The sequence below is a fragment of the Lissotriton helveticus genome, chromosome 5_1 (assembly GCF_964261635.1).
Source record: "Lissotriton helveticus chromosome 5_1, aLisHel1.1, whole genome shotgun sequence".
Lineage (NCBI taxonomy): Eukaryota > Metazoa > Chordata > Amphibia > Caudata > Salamandridae > Lissotriton > Lissotriton helveticus.
The window spans coordinates 1,791,775,446-1,791,792,513 of record NC_136065.1 but is presented as its reverse complement, the minus strand read 5'-3'; positions in this window follow the sequence as shown (position 1 = coordinate 1,791,792,513).

Here is a 17,068-nt window from a genome sequence, read left to right as displayed (position 1 = left end):
GTTGCTCGTATATACAAAAAAGCACAAAAAAGAAAAATAAAGAAAAGAAAAAACCAAAAGTAATTCTGCTTCACAAAGCAGTTCGTAATTACTAAAAGGAGTTTTGAGAACCACTTTGTAACAGTACTTATCTGCTCCCAATAGTTTCCAACTCAGACATTCGTTATGTTCTCTGTTGAAATGCAAACTGCCCTTCAAGCAAAAGTGGCTCCTCTCAGATCCCAATAAACGTCAATGTTCCTCCAATTGAAGCACGGTATTGTGCAACACAAAGCAAGCCAATCTAATCCAGCGCGGCATGCGCTTAACTAACTAACTATCCGTCTTGGTGCAGGCATGAAGAAACGCGTCTGAAACTGAATTGTTTCTCGCGTATAAAAGTCCCGCTCAAATACCTCAACCACGGAAAACGCTCACCGCGTATCTTTTCCTCCTGAGGCTTCCTGATCCAGCGCGGCCGCGCTGGGCTTCAAGAATACTTATTCCGCCTCTCGACAGGCTCTTCGGGATCCTATAGTCTTCCTCTCCTCACAGAACGATAGTGACAAGCACCCGCTCGCAGGAAAACGGAGCCAATATAGAAAATTAGAAAGTGAAGACAGAGTAAAACTGAAGCCCCAAGATTTCTGGGACATGTAGTCCAACATGCATTCATCACACAGAGGTATGCGAATTATGACAGAACCCCCTCACTATGACCGACGTCCCGGCGGTCCACCTGGCTTACCTGGAAACCTAGCGTGGAAACGTCGCAACAATGCCGGACAGTGCAGATTGGAACGAGGTTCCCAGGACCTGTCCTCTGGCCCATATCCTTTCCAATCCACCAAGTATAACACCCTCCCTCGCACTCTTTTGGAATCAAGGATAACCCTCACTTCATATTCCAACTCACCCTCCACTTCAAAGGGACAAGGCTTGCCTGACAACCGGGTATGAGGGTTACAAGGTTTCAATAAGGAAACATGAAACACCGGATGGATATGCCAGGAAGAGGGTAGAGCAAGCTTCATCGCTACAGGGTTAATAATACTGTGAATAGCATACGGCCCAACGAATTTAGGTTGCAGTCTGGTGCTACCCTTAAACTTCAGATGTTTGGTACTAAGCCAAACCTTATCTCCTATTTGATAGGAAGGCTCTTCAATTCTTTTTCTGTCAGCGTATCTTTTATCCCTATCCCTGGCTTCACTGAAACGTTGTTTAGCTTCTCTCAAAACAGACCTAAGATGTTCATGATGGCTCTGTATGGTGGGATGGGATGAAGCTATAGGGTGATCAAGGGGTAACATGTTAGGGTGAAAACCATGTAGGCAAAAGAAAGGGGAACAACCCAAGGAGGTGTGTGTGGCATTATTATATGCAAATTCAGCAGTCCATAATAGCATGCTCCATTCCTCACTATGCTCAATGGAAAAACATCTGAGGTATTGTTCCAAAGTTTGGTTCAGCCTCTCTGTCTTGCCGTCTGTCTGGGGATGGTAACTCGTTGACAGACGGGCATCAATCTGCATGTTGGTACAAAGAGCTTTCCAAAACCGGGACGTGAATTGCGTACCCCTGTCAGTAATCAGGATGGAAGGTAGTCCGTGTAACCTCACCACATGTTGCAAAAATATCATAGCTAATTCTCCTGATGTGGGTAATTTACTCAAAGCCACGAAATGCCCCATCTTTGTCAAATGATCGATTACGACAAGAATGGTGGTGTAACTCCTTGAGACGGGCATTTCCACGATGAAATCCATAGAAACCATGTGCCACGGTGCAGGGGGCACAGGGATTGATCTTAACAACCCTACTGGGGACTGGTGGCTGGTTTTGGCTTGCGCACAAATAGAACATTCAGTGATGTATTCCCTGGAGTCTCTTTTCATCGACCCCCACCAAAAATATCGAGACAAGTTCTGCAATGTCTTTTGCTGCCCCACATGACCCCCCAATGGAGAATCATGAGTCCATTGTAATACCAGTTGACGCAAGGGGCCTGGTGGAATGTATAACTGCTTATCATAGAACAGCAACTCATTTCTTATACAACGATGCAAAGGATCCACAGTCAACCATGCAGGTACATCTGTAACGTCACACTGTTCTCTCACAGCGTCCAGGAAACCATCTGTGGTTGTCACGGCTACAATGTCAGCTTGAAATGTGGCCCCATGCAAGATATTTGGAGGGTCTTCATTCATCACAACCAAATCCTTGGAAAGCACAGGTCTAGAAAGGGCATCCGCCTTCCCATTTTGGGGTCCTGGACGGTACTTTATAACAAAGTCAAAATCAGCGAAGAACAAAGACCATCTGAGTTGCCTGGGGGTTAAGGCCTTAGCACTTTTCAAAAACAGAAGATTGCGGTGATCTGTAAAGATCTCCACCGTGTGTTTGGCCCCCATTAAATGGTGTCTCCATTCCTCGCATGCACGTTTGATTGCAAGCAACTCTTTATCCATTATGCTGTAGTTGATTTCAGAAGTGGGCAGTTTCCTAGAATAGTATGCCACGGGGTGTAACTGCCCAGTGTCAGGGTGCCTCTGTGACAGTACTCCCCCCAATGCGAAGTAAGAAGCATCTGTCTCCAATACAAATACTCGTTCCGGGTCGGGATGCCGTAGTGAAACAGGTTTTCAAAGTCTGAAAAGCAGCTTCTGCTGACTCATTCCAAGAAAAAGAGACTCCTTTGCGTAAAAGCAATGTCATAGGTTGAATTATGAAGGAAAATCCTTTGATGAACCTCCTATAAAAATTGGAGGATACAAGAAAGCTTTGCAGACTTTTCACACTGGTAGGGGACTGCCAATGGATGATGGCATCGATTTTCTTCTTGTCCATGCATATTCCCCCTGGACCTATGACGTATCCCAAGAATTCCACCTCTTTGACATGGAACAAACACTTTTCAAGCTTAGCAAACAGCGTATGTTGTTGCAACCGTTGCAGTACGGCCTTCACATGTTGTATATGCAGATCTTCAGTCTTGGAGTAAATTAAAATATCGTCAATATACACGATACATGACACATCCAACAACCCTCTTAATACCTCATCCATAAAAAACTGGAAGGCTGCAGGGGCATTGCATAGGCCAAAGGGCATCACACAGTATTCATACAGCCCATACTTAGTACGAAAAGTGGTTTTCCACTCATCCCCTTGCTTCATTCTTACCAGGTGGTACGCTCCTCTCAGATCCAATTTGGTATAGACCTTAGCACCCTTTAGCTGGTCCAACAACACTGGTATCAAGGGGAGAGGATACCTGTTCTTCTTCGTGACTTTATTGATAGCTCTAAAATCGATGCAAGCCCTCAATCCTCCTTCGCGCTTCGGTATAAAAAAAAGCGGAGATGAGGCAGGAGAAGTGGAAGGGCGTATGAATCCGGAAGCCAACAATTTTCGCAAATACGATTGCAAGTACGCGTTCTCAGCTTCAGTAAGCGCGTATATGCGACTACACGGAATGCTTGCGCCTGGTTCCAATTCGACGACACAATCATACTCCCTATGCGGGGGTAGTTTATTCGCTTCCTTTTCACTGAAAACATCCATGAATTCAGAATAGATGTCAGGTAAAGATGAAACTAGACAGACACTTTGAGTCTTGCATCCTGACGCCAACAGTACAGCAGGATTGTCTTGATTCAACAATGACGATGTAGTCCTTTCCTTCGTACAGTTTTCTGCACAGAACGAAGAATTCATATCAATAGTTCTTGCTGCCCACTGCACGTGAGGATCATGCATAGTAAGCCACGGCATACCTAATATCACCTTAAAGTTCGGAGCATCGATAAGATCAAATTGAATAACTTCAAAGTGTGTCAATCCCATCTGCATCGGAATAGGGTGCGTATGAAAACACACGGGTCCAGAGGTTAATTCGGTGCCATCTACTGCCTTCACAGGTTCAGGTCTCAATTTCTTAATGCATGATATGCCCAATTCACGCGCATACTTCTGGTCGATGAAGTTTCCTGTAGCCCCGCAATCCAGAAGAGCGTGAACCAGTATGAATCTTCCTGTAGACACTTCTAAGGTTACGCATACATTCATATGAGCCACCGAATTCTGTATAGTATTAATCAGGGCGGGAGAGACCTCCTTCTTCTCCACCCTCAAACAAGAAGTCTCCATCATGTTTTAGGATGATCGTTTCCCGCCGGTTCGTCCATCCATTCCACCACCGGTACCATCTTGCCTTCTTGTTTGTTTTTAAAGGGGAATTTAGTCTTAGCGGAGCAATTCTTGATGAAATGACCAGCCTTCCCACAGTACATACACAGCTTCAGCTGCCTTCTTCTTTGTCTTTCTTCGTTACTGATGGGACCTCTTATACCGCCTACTTGCATAGGTTCAAAACCATCCGCAGAAGAGTTGTGATCATCTGCCATCGCTCTTGGTCTATTAAACAGTAGTCGAGAATCACCTCGCTGTTTATCTCCTTTTCTGTCCAACAAACGATGATCCAACTGAACTGTCAAATCGATAAGTTCGTCGCAGGTTTCAGGCATATGTACAACTTGCGCCAGAACATCTTTTAATTCGCTTCGCAATCCTTGATAGAACAGGGATGAACGCTTATTCAATGGCCACTCTGTTTCTACTACCAATCGATTGAAATGGGTGATATATGTCAAGAGATCTTGTGTTCCTTGCCTCAACGTAATGAGTTCTCTATCTAAAGACAGTGAATGAGCCTTCCCATCAAATAGTTTTCTCATCTCCTCACAGAAGGTGTCAAAATTCATCAGGGCCGGATCATTCCTTTCTATTAAAGGAAAGGACCAAGTGGCAGCATTGCCCCCCAAATAAGACATAACAAATGCTGTTTTTGATTGGTCGTTCGTAAAGACGGCAGGCTTACACATAAAGTGCAACTTGCACTGCCCCAAAAATATACCGAACTTCTTGGGATCCCCATAATACCTTTCCGGAGGAGAAAGAGGCAATTGAAGTGGTTGAATAACCTGAATAGAGGAAGGACCCACTGCCCCTGACTGAACCGGAGCAGGGTCTCTAGCTGCAGGGGGAGGGAGGGTCCAATGCCTAATGTACGAACCCCCATGTGTTCCTGAAGGACTACCCCTAGAAAGACCAGCAACCTCCCGCCTCATTGTAACCAAGTCGTTACGCAATTCGGTGTTTTCCCCTCTAAAAGCGTCCATTTCCATACGCAAGGCAGTTAATGTTTCCAACACCGATTGCAAAACCGTGTTAGTATCCATCGCTCGGGCTGTATGGTACCGTGGGCTTGTCACTCTGTCATAAACTGATCATGAGTGGACTAACCTCATATCGCCAAATACAGCAGGAGCGATGTCTGATGCTTGTTTCCAACCTCCCCCGTGCGAAGTACCTCCTGCGAGTAATCAGACAACTCTAACAAGGGTATCACAACGAGGGAAGGGGAAAAGTGGAGAAAGAAACCATAAAGTAGCTGTAGTGTAAATCAGCAGGTACAGGTTGTAACATGCGTGGAGAATTCACTTCCTCCGAACCCAGGACCCTGAAAGACAAGAGCACAAATCATACACACATACACTCTAGACTTCTTTCTATAAATCTACTATGTGTGTGTATTAACTTACTGTTAAACACTACTGCCGTTGCTCGTATATACAAAAAAGCACAAAAAAGAAAAATAAAGAAAAGAAAAAACCAAAAGTAATTCTGCTTCACAAAGCAGTTCGTAATTACTAAAAGGAGTTTTGAGAACCACTTTGTAACAGTACTTATCTGCTCCCAATAGTTTCCAACTCAGACATTCGTTATGTTCTCTGTTGAAATGCAAACTGTCCTTCAAGCAAAAGTGGCTCCTCTCAGATCCCAATAAACGTCAATGTTCCTCCAATTGAAGCACGGTATTGTGCAACACAAAGCAAGCCTATCTAATCCAGCGCGGCATGCGCTTAACTAACTAACTATCCGTCTTGGTGCAGGCATGAAGAAACGCGTCTGAAACTGAATTGTTTCTCGCGTATAAAAGTCCTGCTCAAATACCTCAACCACGGAAAACGCTCACCGCGTATCTTTTCCTCCTGAGGCTTCCTGATCCAGCGCGGCCGCGCTGGGCTTCAAGAATACTTATTCCGCCTCTCGACAGGCTCTTCGGGATCCTATAGTCTTCCTCTCCTCACAGAACGATAGTGACAAGCACCCGCTCGCAGGAAAACGGAGCCAATATAGAAAATTAGAAAGTGAAGACAGAGTAAAACTGAAGCCCCAAGATTTCTGGGACATGTAGTCCAACATGCATTCATCACACAGAGGTATGCGAATTATGACACTTAGTCTGTGGCTATTTGGATCAGGCGAGTGATCTGCCTTGCACTCCCTGCGCTCTTGTGTAGTTGGCTTCTTGAGCACTCGCTTGCTTGATGTATTTCTGCGGTGGGGTAGTTAAGATGGCCGCCTTCGGCTCTTGGTTTTCAGTTTCGCTTCTCCCTTTTCAGCGTGGTTTGGGCTTAGGCTGCTTCCCTGCCCGGGATTCGCCCTCCGCGCTCGCTGCAGACTCCGTCCTTACCTCGGCTCTTGCTTTCAGCGTTTCCTGGTGTTCGGACGAGCCTGGTGTTTGTCTCGGAGTTGCGTCTCCTTTTTATTGCTCCACCATCTTAGTCCGCCTCACTCCTCACCCGCTGTCTCAGGGCTCTTAGCTTTTTCCGCCGTCTTTCAGGAGCCGCGCTTGCTTAGGAACCTTTTTCCTTCTGCTCCATGTGTTCCCACACAATTTGCACTGGTTTGCGTGGGATTTAGGGGTCTTTTCGCCGTGTTGCTCGCCGTTCTTTTCCCCGGGGTCACGGAGCTCTCGAACTTAGGCAACCGCCTGCGTTGCCATCCAAGCCACGCCCCCCTAAGCCGCCCCCTTTGATACCTGAATTCACTGGTGTCCGGAAGGAAATGAGGGTCCGAGTGTTCCTGGTCTGTAGATTCAGCAAATAATCCTCTAGGAAGCGTTGGGCGAATGTCAGGAGGTCCGACCCCAGGAGACTTCGTAACCGCGTCCTGCGAGTTACACAATAATTATCGGCAGCGTAGTCGGCTGGTTTGCCGTCTTTTGTGTTTCCGTATGCGTCATCACGGCATCACGTGATACGCCGCCTACGCCCTACGCATGGAACCCGAGGAACATGGGAAATGTAGTCTTTCCCATGTTTCTCGGCTAAGTCTCACGCAGCCTGCGTGACAACCGGCGCGATGCAAGCGCGGTTCGTGACAGTACATTCCCCTCTGCTCCTGACGCTAGCTGAGAGAGGGCTTTTCCGGATGCAGTCGGTGAAACTGAGTAGTCAGTCTCGGGGCATGCACCGCCTCACCCGGCTCCCAGGAGTCCTCCTCGGGGCCATACCCTTTCCAGGACACTAAATACCACAATTTGCCCCTCACTCTTTTCACATCAAGGATCCCCTTCACCTCATACTCCGCATCGCCTTGTACTGTCACCGGAGCAGGCCGTCTCGGCCAAGAGCCCAGCAACGGTTTCACCAAGGAGACATGAAAAACTGGATGGATTTTCATGTGCGATGGAAGCACAAGTCTGAGCGCCACAGGGTTTATGATCTTGGACACTCGGTAGGGACCTATGTATCTGGGACCAAATACACTGTGTCGCTTAAAGCGAATGTTCCTGGTGGACAACCAGACCCAATCCCCTGTCTTGTAAACGGGACCCGCCCTGCGGTGTTTATCATCTTGGGCCTTGTACCTGATCTTGGCTTTGTGTAGGTTAGCCCTTGTAGACAAAAGCACTCTATGCATGCGCTGTAGCCTGTGTCTGAGGTCTGGAATCCATGAGGTAAGGTTAGGTAGGGCTACAGGGGTAAACCTGAGGTGAAACCCGTATGTACTATAGAAAGAGGAGTATAAGGTGGATGCATGCTTAGAGCTGTTATACGATATCTCTGCCACCCACAGCCACTCCACCCATGCGTCTGTGTTGTTATCGACATAGCATCTAAGGTATGTTTTGAGCGTTTGGTTGAGTCTCTCGGTTTGCCCGTCTGTCTGTGGGTGGAAGCTTGTAGATAGTGAGAACTCCATCTGCAGCTCGGCACACCAGGTTTTCCAGAAAGTAGATGTGAACTGCGCCCCTCTGTCGGATACGATAACCCTGGGTAGGCCGTGAAGTCTCACCACATACTGTAACAACAACTTCGCTAGCTTGCTTGCTGAAGGGACCTGCTTGCAGGGGATGAAGTGTCCCATCTTGGTCTGATAGTCCACTACTACGATTATGGCTGTGTTTCCCTGATTTTCTGGTAGTCCTACTATGAAATCGATGGAGATCCTTTCCCATGGTGTTTCGGGTGTAGGCATGAGTTGCAGTAGGCCGGCCTTGCGTTGGTGATCGGTTTTCACTTGAACACATACTGTACAGTCCTTTACCCATGACACCACATCCTTGCGCACAGAGGGCCACCAGAACTGTCTCAACACCCTGTCTAGGGTTTTCTCTTCTCCCTGATGTCCCGCACACGGAAGGGTATGACACCAAGAAAACACCACTCTCCTCAGATTGTTGGATGGGATCAGCAGTTGTCTTCCCCGCATAGGAAGACCATCCCGAATCTTCCAATCAGGATGAGAACGAAGCCAGCATTGCCATACCATCGCCCGCGTTTCGTGGCGTATTCGCTGGAGGAAAGAATCGGTGTGGGTCAAAAAGATCACTCTGCTGGGTTCTATGATCGATTCTTCAGGTGGTTTTTCTCTCATGGGAGCGGTGTCCTGACGTGTTAACGCATCCGCTTTCTTGTTCTCCCTCCCTGGACGATAAGTAACCAGAAAATGGTACTGTGCGAAAAACTGCATCCAGTGCAGCTGTCTGGGAGTGAGATGTCGCGCCGCTCTCATGAACTGGAGGTTCTGATGGTCTGTGTATACAGTGACCTGATGAGCTGCCCCCAACAACCAATGTCTCCACTCCAGAGAGGCGTAACGTATAGCCAGAAGCTCCTTCTCGGCTATGGTGTAATTTGCTTCGGCTTCGTTCAATTTCCGCGACATGAACGCGATGGGATGCAAACAACCAGAGGTGTCTTGCCTTTGTGAAAGTACTGCTCCTATAGCGACGTCCGAGGCGTCCGCCTCTACTATGTAAGGCAGGGCTGGATTCGCATGGGTGAGAACAGGAGCGGTTGTGAAGGGCATTTTAAGGCGGTCAAACGCCCTCTGGGCTTCGTCAGTCCAACAGAAGGTTGTTCTTTTCCTTGTTAGCTTGGTCAACGGGGCCACCATGTCAGAGAAGTCCCTTATGAACCTCCGATAGAAGTTCGCAAATCCCAGCAGGCTTTGGACTTCCTTGACGTTGTGCGGACATGGCCACTCCTCTATGGCTTTTACCTTTCTCTAAGCCATAACTTGTCCAGAAGGAGTAAGCATGACACCTAGGAATTCCACAGTAGACACATGGAAGTCACACTTAGTGATCTTGCAGAACAAATGATGTTTTCATAGTGCCTGTAGGACTAAACAAACGTGATCCACATGTTCCTGTTCTGTAGCCGAATACACCAGTATATCGTCGATATACACCACCGTGAAGATGTCCAAGTATTCCCCTAACACTTCGTTTAAGAAGAATTGAAAGGCCGCAGGGGCGTTACATAGCCCAAAGGGCATCACCAAATACTCATATAGCCCGTACCGCGTCTTGAAGGCCGTCTTCCACTCGTCGCCTTGTTTGATGCGGACCAAGTGGTACGCCCCCCCGTAAGTCAAGTTTAGTATAGATAGCCGCAGCTCTCACCTGCTCCAGGAGCACTGGTATGAGAGGAAGGGGATATCTGTTCTTGATAGTTATTTCGTTAAGCCTCCTATAATCGATGCAGCATCTCAGTTCTCAATTAGCGTTCGGTATAAAGAAGAGGGGAGAGGCAGCTGGCGATCTGGATGGACGGATGTAACCTAGTCGTAAGAACTTATCCAGATACTCTCGTAAATGGGCGTTTTCCGGCCCCGTGAGGGAATAAACCCGACCACACGGTATCTCCGATCCAGGTACTAGGTCTATCCGGCAATCGTAGCTTCTGTGAGGTGGTAGCACCTCGGCCTTGGTATCATTAAAGACGTCAGAAAAGCTTTTGTAACATGAGGGCAATGCTACTTCTTTTTCGGCTGCGGTGGCAACGTGATATTTGCTACGGCTTTTGTTCTGTGGTTGGGTCGTGGCTTGACAATGGTTCTGGCAGTATGTAGAATCGAACCTGAGTGTCTTTTTTCTCCAGTTCACCGACGGTTCATGTTTCTGCAGCCACGGGAGGCCCAATATAGCTCCATACATAGGGGCTTGGATTATGTTAAAGGTTATCTTCTCCCGATGACATCCATCATACGTCATGTCACACGCCTCGGTCTGATATAGGATGGGTCCGGAAGCCAATTCCTTTCCATCCACTGCGAATACTAGTTCAGGCGCTTCTTTCTGTACGAGGTGCACCCCCAGACGTGACACTTCTCCTTCGTCCATAAAACACCCCGTTGCCCCCGAGTCCACCATGGCTGTGACGTCTTGGGCCGCATTCCCTACCATGAGAACCAGACGGATAAAGAAATGTTCTTGTTCATTAGAAACGTGGTTGTTTAATGAAGGGATGACACAACCGCTCAAAGAATCCCCTTCAGTGTCCTTCAAGCTTTGTCATTTCCCTCCTCCTTTCCTACCTTCAGAACCGCCGCTTGTCCCATTTTTGTTCTTCCGTACTTCGGTTTAACAGGACACTCCCTCAGGAAATGACCTTTTTTGCCGCAATAGAGGCATAGACCTTGTTTCCTTCGGTGATCTCGCTCGCTCAGCATCAACGAGGCCCTTACTGTTCCGATATCCATGGCCTCCGCGAATCCAGCGGCTTTTTCTGTGACTGTGGGCGTTCCTCTGTCCTTTCCTTTGCTCTCCCCCCGGCGTTCTCGCAGTCGATGATCCAGCCTTAGGGTCAACTCGATGAGTGTGGAACACGTCGCTGGTTGGGGATCTATCTGGGCTAAGACGTCTTTCATTTCTTCCGTCAATCCACGGTAGAACACAGCAGACCGCTTGGCTTCTGGCCAGTCTGTTTCTGCAACCAAACGCCGAAAGCTGTTCAGGTATGTTACTAACTCCGTGTTGCCCTGGCGTAGTTCCAGTAAGTCTCTGTCAGCAGAGAAAGTGTCCGCCCTTCTATCAAAGGTGCGTTCGACGCTGGCCCTAAACTCATCCCAGTCGTATAGCAATGGGTCGTCTTGGCGTACGATAGGAACTGCCCATTGTGCCGCTTCCCCACCCAGATAGGATATGAGAAACGCTACTCGGGCTTGGTTGGTGGAAAACAGCTTGGGTTTGCATGTGAAATGTAGCAGTACTTGTGTCAGAAATACCTGGACCTTTTTGATGTCCCCATGGAACCTCTCGGGAGGGGCTAGTGGACCCTGTACTGGCATTTCTAGTACTACCGGGGTGGGACGAGCTGTCGCCCTGAAGTCAAAAGGGTTTCTCTGCAACTGGACTACCCGAGCGTGTAACGCTATGGTTTCTTGGCGAGAGGCGGTCAATTCCGCCTGCACCAATGCCAAGGCTGCCACCATATCTTCAATGGTAGCCATCGTGCGTGACACACAACCAGGAGGGATAAAATTCTTGGGCCGATAATTCTGTCAAGGCCATCCGAATCCGGATCCTCAGGGTTGTGTGATGCTCTATGGGGGCCCACCTCTGAATCGACCCAAGTCCGGTTTGCAACAAGCACAGACTTTTGAGCGCGATTGAGCGGGGGGAAAAAGAAGGGAAGGGACTGCGGGGGATGGAGACCTGCAAGGGCGACAAAAACAACAACAAAGATCAGAACCTGCACTCTCCTGTTCTGACTATTCCCACCCTTCGCCTATCTGGGCTAGTCTCATACCTGGTAAAGAAAATGGAACACTGCATAGAATCAAGGAGAAGAGAGAGAAGGCTAGGTTTGATGTCTTTCGGGTCTCTTTACTTCTCTGTACTCCAAAGTATATGTATCTACGGATAATATTGTCTATTTCAGGCTATTGCGGTTGCTGCCAATCTCAGATAGTTAAGTCACTCTCTTTTTGGCAGAACCGTTAAACCTGGATGCTTAAGCACAGTTAGTTTTGTACACATTTGAAAACGAATGTTTTTGTTCCCCAGCAGTAACCAATCCAAAAGCAAGAACGTAAGCCTAATGAATTCTTAGGAATACTTGTAAACAACCGATTTCGGTCAAGAAGAAGCTGTAGCAAAATAGGGGGCGGCTTTCGCGGGTGTATATACCACCCTGCAAGAGACCAGCCGGTCTCAGCCAACAGAGAGGTCGCACTACCCAAGCGCCTCTATGTGCACACTCCTCCTCTGCACGAGAACGCAGGAAAGTAGCGTCTCAGCCAACAGAGGAGAGTTAAGCCGCCCCTCTTTGATACCTGAATTCCCTGGTGTCCGGAAGGAAATGAGGGTCCGAGCGTCCCTGGTCTGTAGATTCAGCAAATAATCCTCTAGGAAGCGTTGGGCGAATGTCAGGAGGTCCGACCCCAGGAGACTTCGTAACCGCGTCCTGCGAGTTACACAATAAATATCGGCAGCGTAGTCGGCTGGTTTGCCGTCTTTTGTGTTTCCGTATGCGTCATAATGGCATCACGTGATACGCCGCCTACGCCCTACGCATGGAACCCGAGGAACATGGGAAATGTAGTCTTTCCCATGTTTCTCGGCTAAGTCTCACGCAGCTAGCGTGACAACCGGCGCGATGCAATCGCGGTTTGTGACACAATGGACACCGCCAGCCATATTACGATGGCTTAAATTAGGGGCCTTTCCGCGGCGGCAATGCCGCCACGAAAAAGCAGGCGGTGATTGCTGCGGGGGCCCCCTGTGGGCCCCCAGAGTGAAGGCCAAAGGGGGTGGCACACGGGGGGTACCTGTGGTACCCCCCTGCATTTACATGATCGAAGCGTCAGGCACCGTGCGGTGCCTGCCGCTTCGATCATTTAAATGTGTGCATTTATTTTTTAACATTGTGGCGGGCGGTGCAGTGAGCACCGCCCGCACAATGTTAAATTGACGGGCACATCCTAATACCAATGTCGGGACCCCCGCCCTTTAGGTGGGCGGTCCTGATAGCCGATAGGGTGGCGGGATCATAATAACCCCCAAAGTATCTATATCTATGTACACCACCCTCACTGGTCACAGTCACAGACTCATGTCCGCACTCACAAACTCACTCAGACACGTATACACCATTCACATAGCCACTCACACACTTATACATTCAGTCACTTACCACTCAGATGCTCATGCACTCAGTCACATACTCATTCAGGTACTCATGCACCCAATTACAGGCCTGGACCCATGTACAGACCCACTCAGACTCATGCACCTACTTAGAGACCCACTCATAGACTCATGCGCACAGTCTCATACCCACTTAGAGACTCTTTTACCCACTGACATACCCACTTAGGCACTCATGCACCCACTACAGAACCACTCAGTAAATTCACTGAAAAAAACAAAGGTTACAGGGACATTATATTTAGGAAAAAGATTTGAAAAAAAACAGAGAAATTCACAGAAAAAACATAGTTTACAGGGATGTTATAGTTAGAAACTAGATTTTAAAAAACCTTTCAAATTCACTGAAAAAACAAAGGTTATAGGTACGTTATAGTTAGGCTGACATTTTACTTGTTCAAAATCAGAGAAATTCAGCTGAGCTAACTATAACTTGTGCCCCCTAAATGCACTGCTTATGCCCTCACATATTACATCACTCATGACATGGTCAGTGATATCACTGATGACATTACTGATGGCATTTCAAATTACATCACTGATGACATCATCAACAGAATCTCTGATGCACCCAATCTCACCCCTACATAACCTTTCATATACCCACTCCAGCTTCCACACTACCATTCTCAAAACCATTGACACACCCATATCAGTACTTACACACCCACTGATTAATTGGTCGACACACCCTTCCACTCAGTCACCCATATAACCACTCATAATCCAACTCACTCACTAATACAGTCACTGATATATCATACACCAACACAGCTACTTACATACTGTCAGTGACCTTTAGAGCTTCTCACACCCACTCATTCACCCATAAAGTCAATCGCACAGACACTAACTCATCCATACAGTTATACACCCACTTATCTACCCATACAAATACTAACTCATACTCAGTCACCTGTGCAGTTAGTGACACAAGCACACCCTCACCCATACAGCCATGCTCACATTCCCTCACTCACCCATAGTCCGTCATAACTCCAACACTCACCTATACTGCCTTTCACATATGCAGTTACTCACTCATATACCACTAACACATCCTTTCACTCACTGACACAGCCAGACACACACTCAGCCACCCACACAACCTCTCACAGCCACTCTCACTAGCTCACACAGCCACTCACTCACCTATTCCCTCATCTATGCAGGCAGTTACACACACCCTCACCCACCACACAGACTCTCATACACCTACACAGGTACTCAGACAACCAATCAATCACCCATACAGCCACTCACATACCCACTCACACACCCAAACAGCCACCTAGGCACCAGCTGGCAGACTGATACAAACAATCACACAACCAGTCTCTCACCCATACATTCACAGAGACACCTAGTCACTCACTTATACAGTGAGTCACGTACCCATTGATATATATTTATGTTGATGGATAGATCTGATGTAACCAGAACTGAGAGGTAGATTCCAAGCCTCATGTTGCTGACCTCCTGTGTGGAAACAGGGAACACCATGCTGGAAGAGACCGTTTTCCTTGAGAAACATGCTGACCAGAACCAACTGAACTAAGGCTGGACTCCACAGATGGCATCTACTATAGTGGCCCTTGGTCCCTAAGTACTTTACCTGAGGTACTGGGAGCCTCAGAAGTGGCCAAGAGGAACTTCTCCAGAAAGTCTGAAAAGTTATGGCTTAGAGACTTTTTGCACTTTCAGTGCCTCCGAAGCTTTATCAGAACCTTGTGCCAAAGTAATTTAAAAAATGTATATATTACACATTTTTATTGTTTTTCTTCCAGACATATCAATGTCAAAGGAGTGAAGTGCATAAAATTCAACATTGTAATAACACAACATTGTAAGTATTTCTTTTGATACAGCTTCAGGTTTGCCCCACTGGAGCATTCTGAGCGTAAAAAAAGAGTAAATCTGAAGGTAAAAATCGTAACTGGGCAAAGGCACAAAAAGTGTCTGCCCAATGAAAGGACTTTAGCAGCCTCAAATTTAGAATTTTTCTGCTCAGGGCTTTTCCTATTAAAGCCAATGGCTTCAGTGGGACATTCTCCAATGGCTATCTGATTTTGAGAGGACTTTTCTGGATAAAGCTTTCAACTTGGCACCACTGAAGGTTTTCGACTTCCATTCTCTTTCATTCCATTCTCTTAGTAATATGGCAAAATCTTTGACCGCGATAACCCGTTTAGTGTTTCTGACTTCTGCTCTATCGCAGTCAGCCTGAAATCACACCCAGCTACTAAACCTTGAAAAAATACATTTGATTGCATCCCACCCAAACACCATGATTTCTCAGGTTGCCACTGTTGTACATCCTATGTCAGGTGGAACTGTCAAAAATTTGCAATCTCATAGCTCAAAGTAAGTGTTTGATTTTATAGTTTTGCAACCTAACAAAGATTCTGTGGGTCTTACTTAAATGTTATTTCCTGAATATACGCCACATACAATTTGAGTAGATATAATCTACCTGGATGCAGAATGAACACAACCTTTCAATTGTACCCAATTACATACACTTATGTACTCTTCACTGATATTGTGCTGTACAGTGGTGAAAGGTGAAACCAGTGCCATTGTGATACACATGCAAACAAAGCAACACAAAGGGAAGCCCCATTGTTGAATACTACACAGTCCAGTGTAATTGCTGCAAATGGGTTCCACCCATTTAGTATGTCCAGATTTTTTGTGCTTTTTCGATGACCCGGTTTTTGACTTTTCATTGTGGGTGAGTCTTACTACTTGTGTCTTTTCCACGATAATCACACGGTATATCGGCAACATGTGTTTACCAGTAGTGTTTGCCTTTTAAGATATGGCTGTTGTGAGACAGCTAGGGTATGGGACACTTCGCTAGTTACACAGGAACATGTGTGCACACATCTGGGCTGCATAAGTAAGACTATTACCGTGCACAGCCCGGTAAAGTACATAGGTAGCCGGGAGCAGAGGGAACTTTGCAGGGTTAGATGATGACGTGGGATTGGTCCTATAACATTAGTGGACACTCATAGGTAAGGTCAGTAGAGGTTACTCTTTTACCTTTAGTGATGCTGTATTGTACGCACACGGGGAAATGCATTTTCTCTTCCCTTAGGCCTACAAATGACTATAAGGTATGAAACTGGGGTGAAACATGCACCCAGCTTGAATACACAGGTCCCAAGATCCTAGATGTACACTTTATGGGTAGCCAGCATTTTCATATATCTCTTCCTCAGTTCAGGATCAGATTCCAGGCTTTTGTCACCCTGCCCGGCCACGTTCATTACATTGCTGCTCAGCAGAGGGAGGAAAGGCCTCCCCACGCGCAAGGAGTAATTAACAGTGCTTCACTTAGTTCATGAGGAGGAATGGATGAGGAAGAAATTCAGCATCTGTTAATTAGCTGTCACACTCTACTAGGGTTGAGAAAGCCCAGCCTACTGAACAATAGGCGGATGCCCAGACAACTGGAGTCAATAAAGTAGGGGGCGTCCCCTTTGACATTTTGGTGGGAAATACCCTGGCAGTGATGTCAACTAGTGGCAGAGTTTAGGCTTCCAGAGGAGATTGGGCCAGTGACTTTTTGACAGCGCTGTCTTGAATTGTCCCAGCAAGCTTTGAGGGAGGGTTGGGCCGGGGTGGTGTGATGATGTGACACCCTAGGATTGGCCAGGGGTGCCTAGCTTCTAGAATTTTCCAGCCCTGTTTAAAAACTCTTGAACAAGGGAGAGTTGTTGTAGTTGAAGTTCGACTATGGACCTGGACTGTGACAGTAGCATCTTAATGGAAGGCTGGAAACACAAT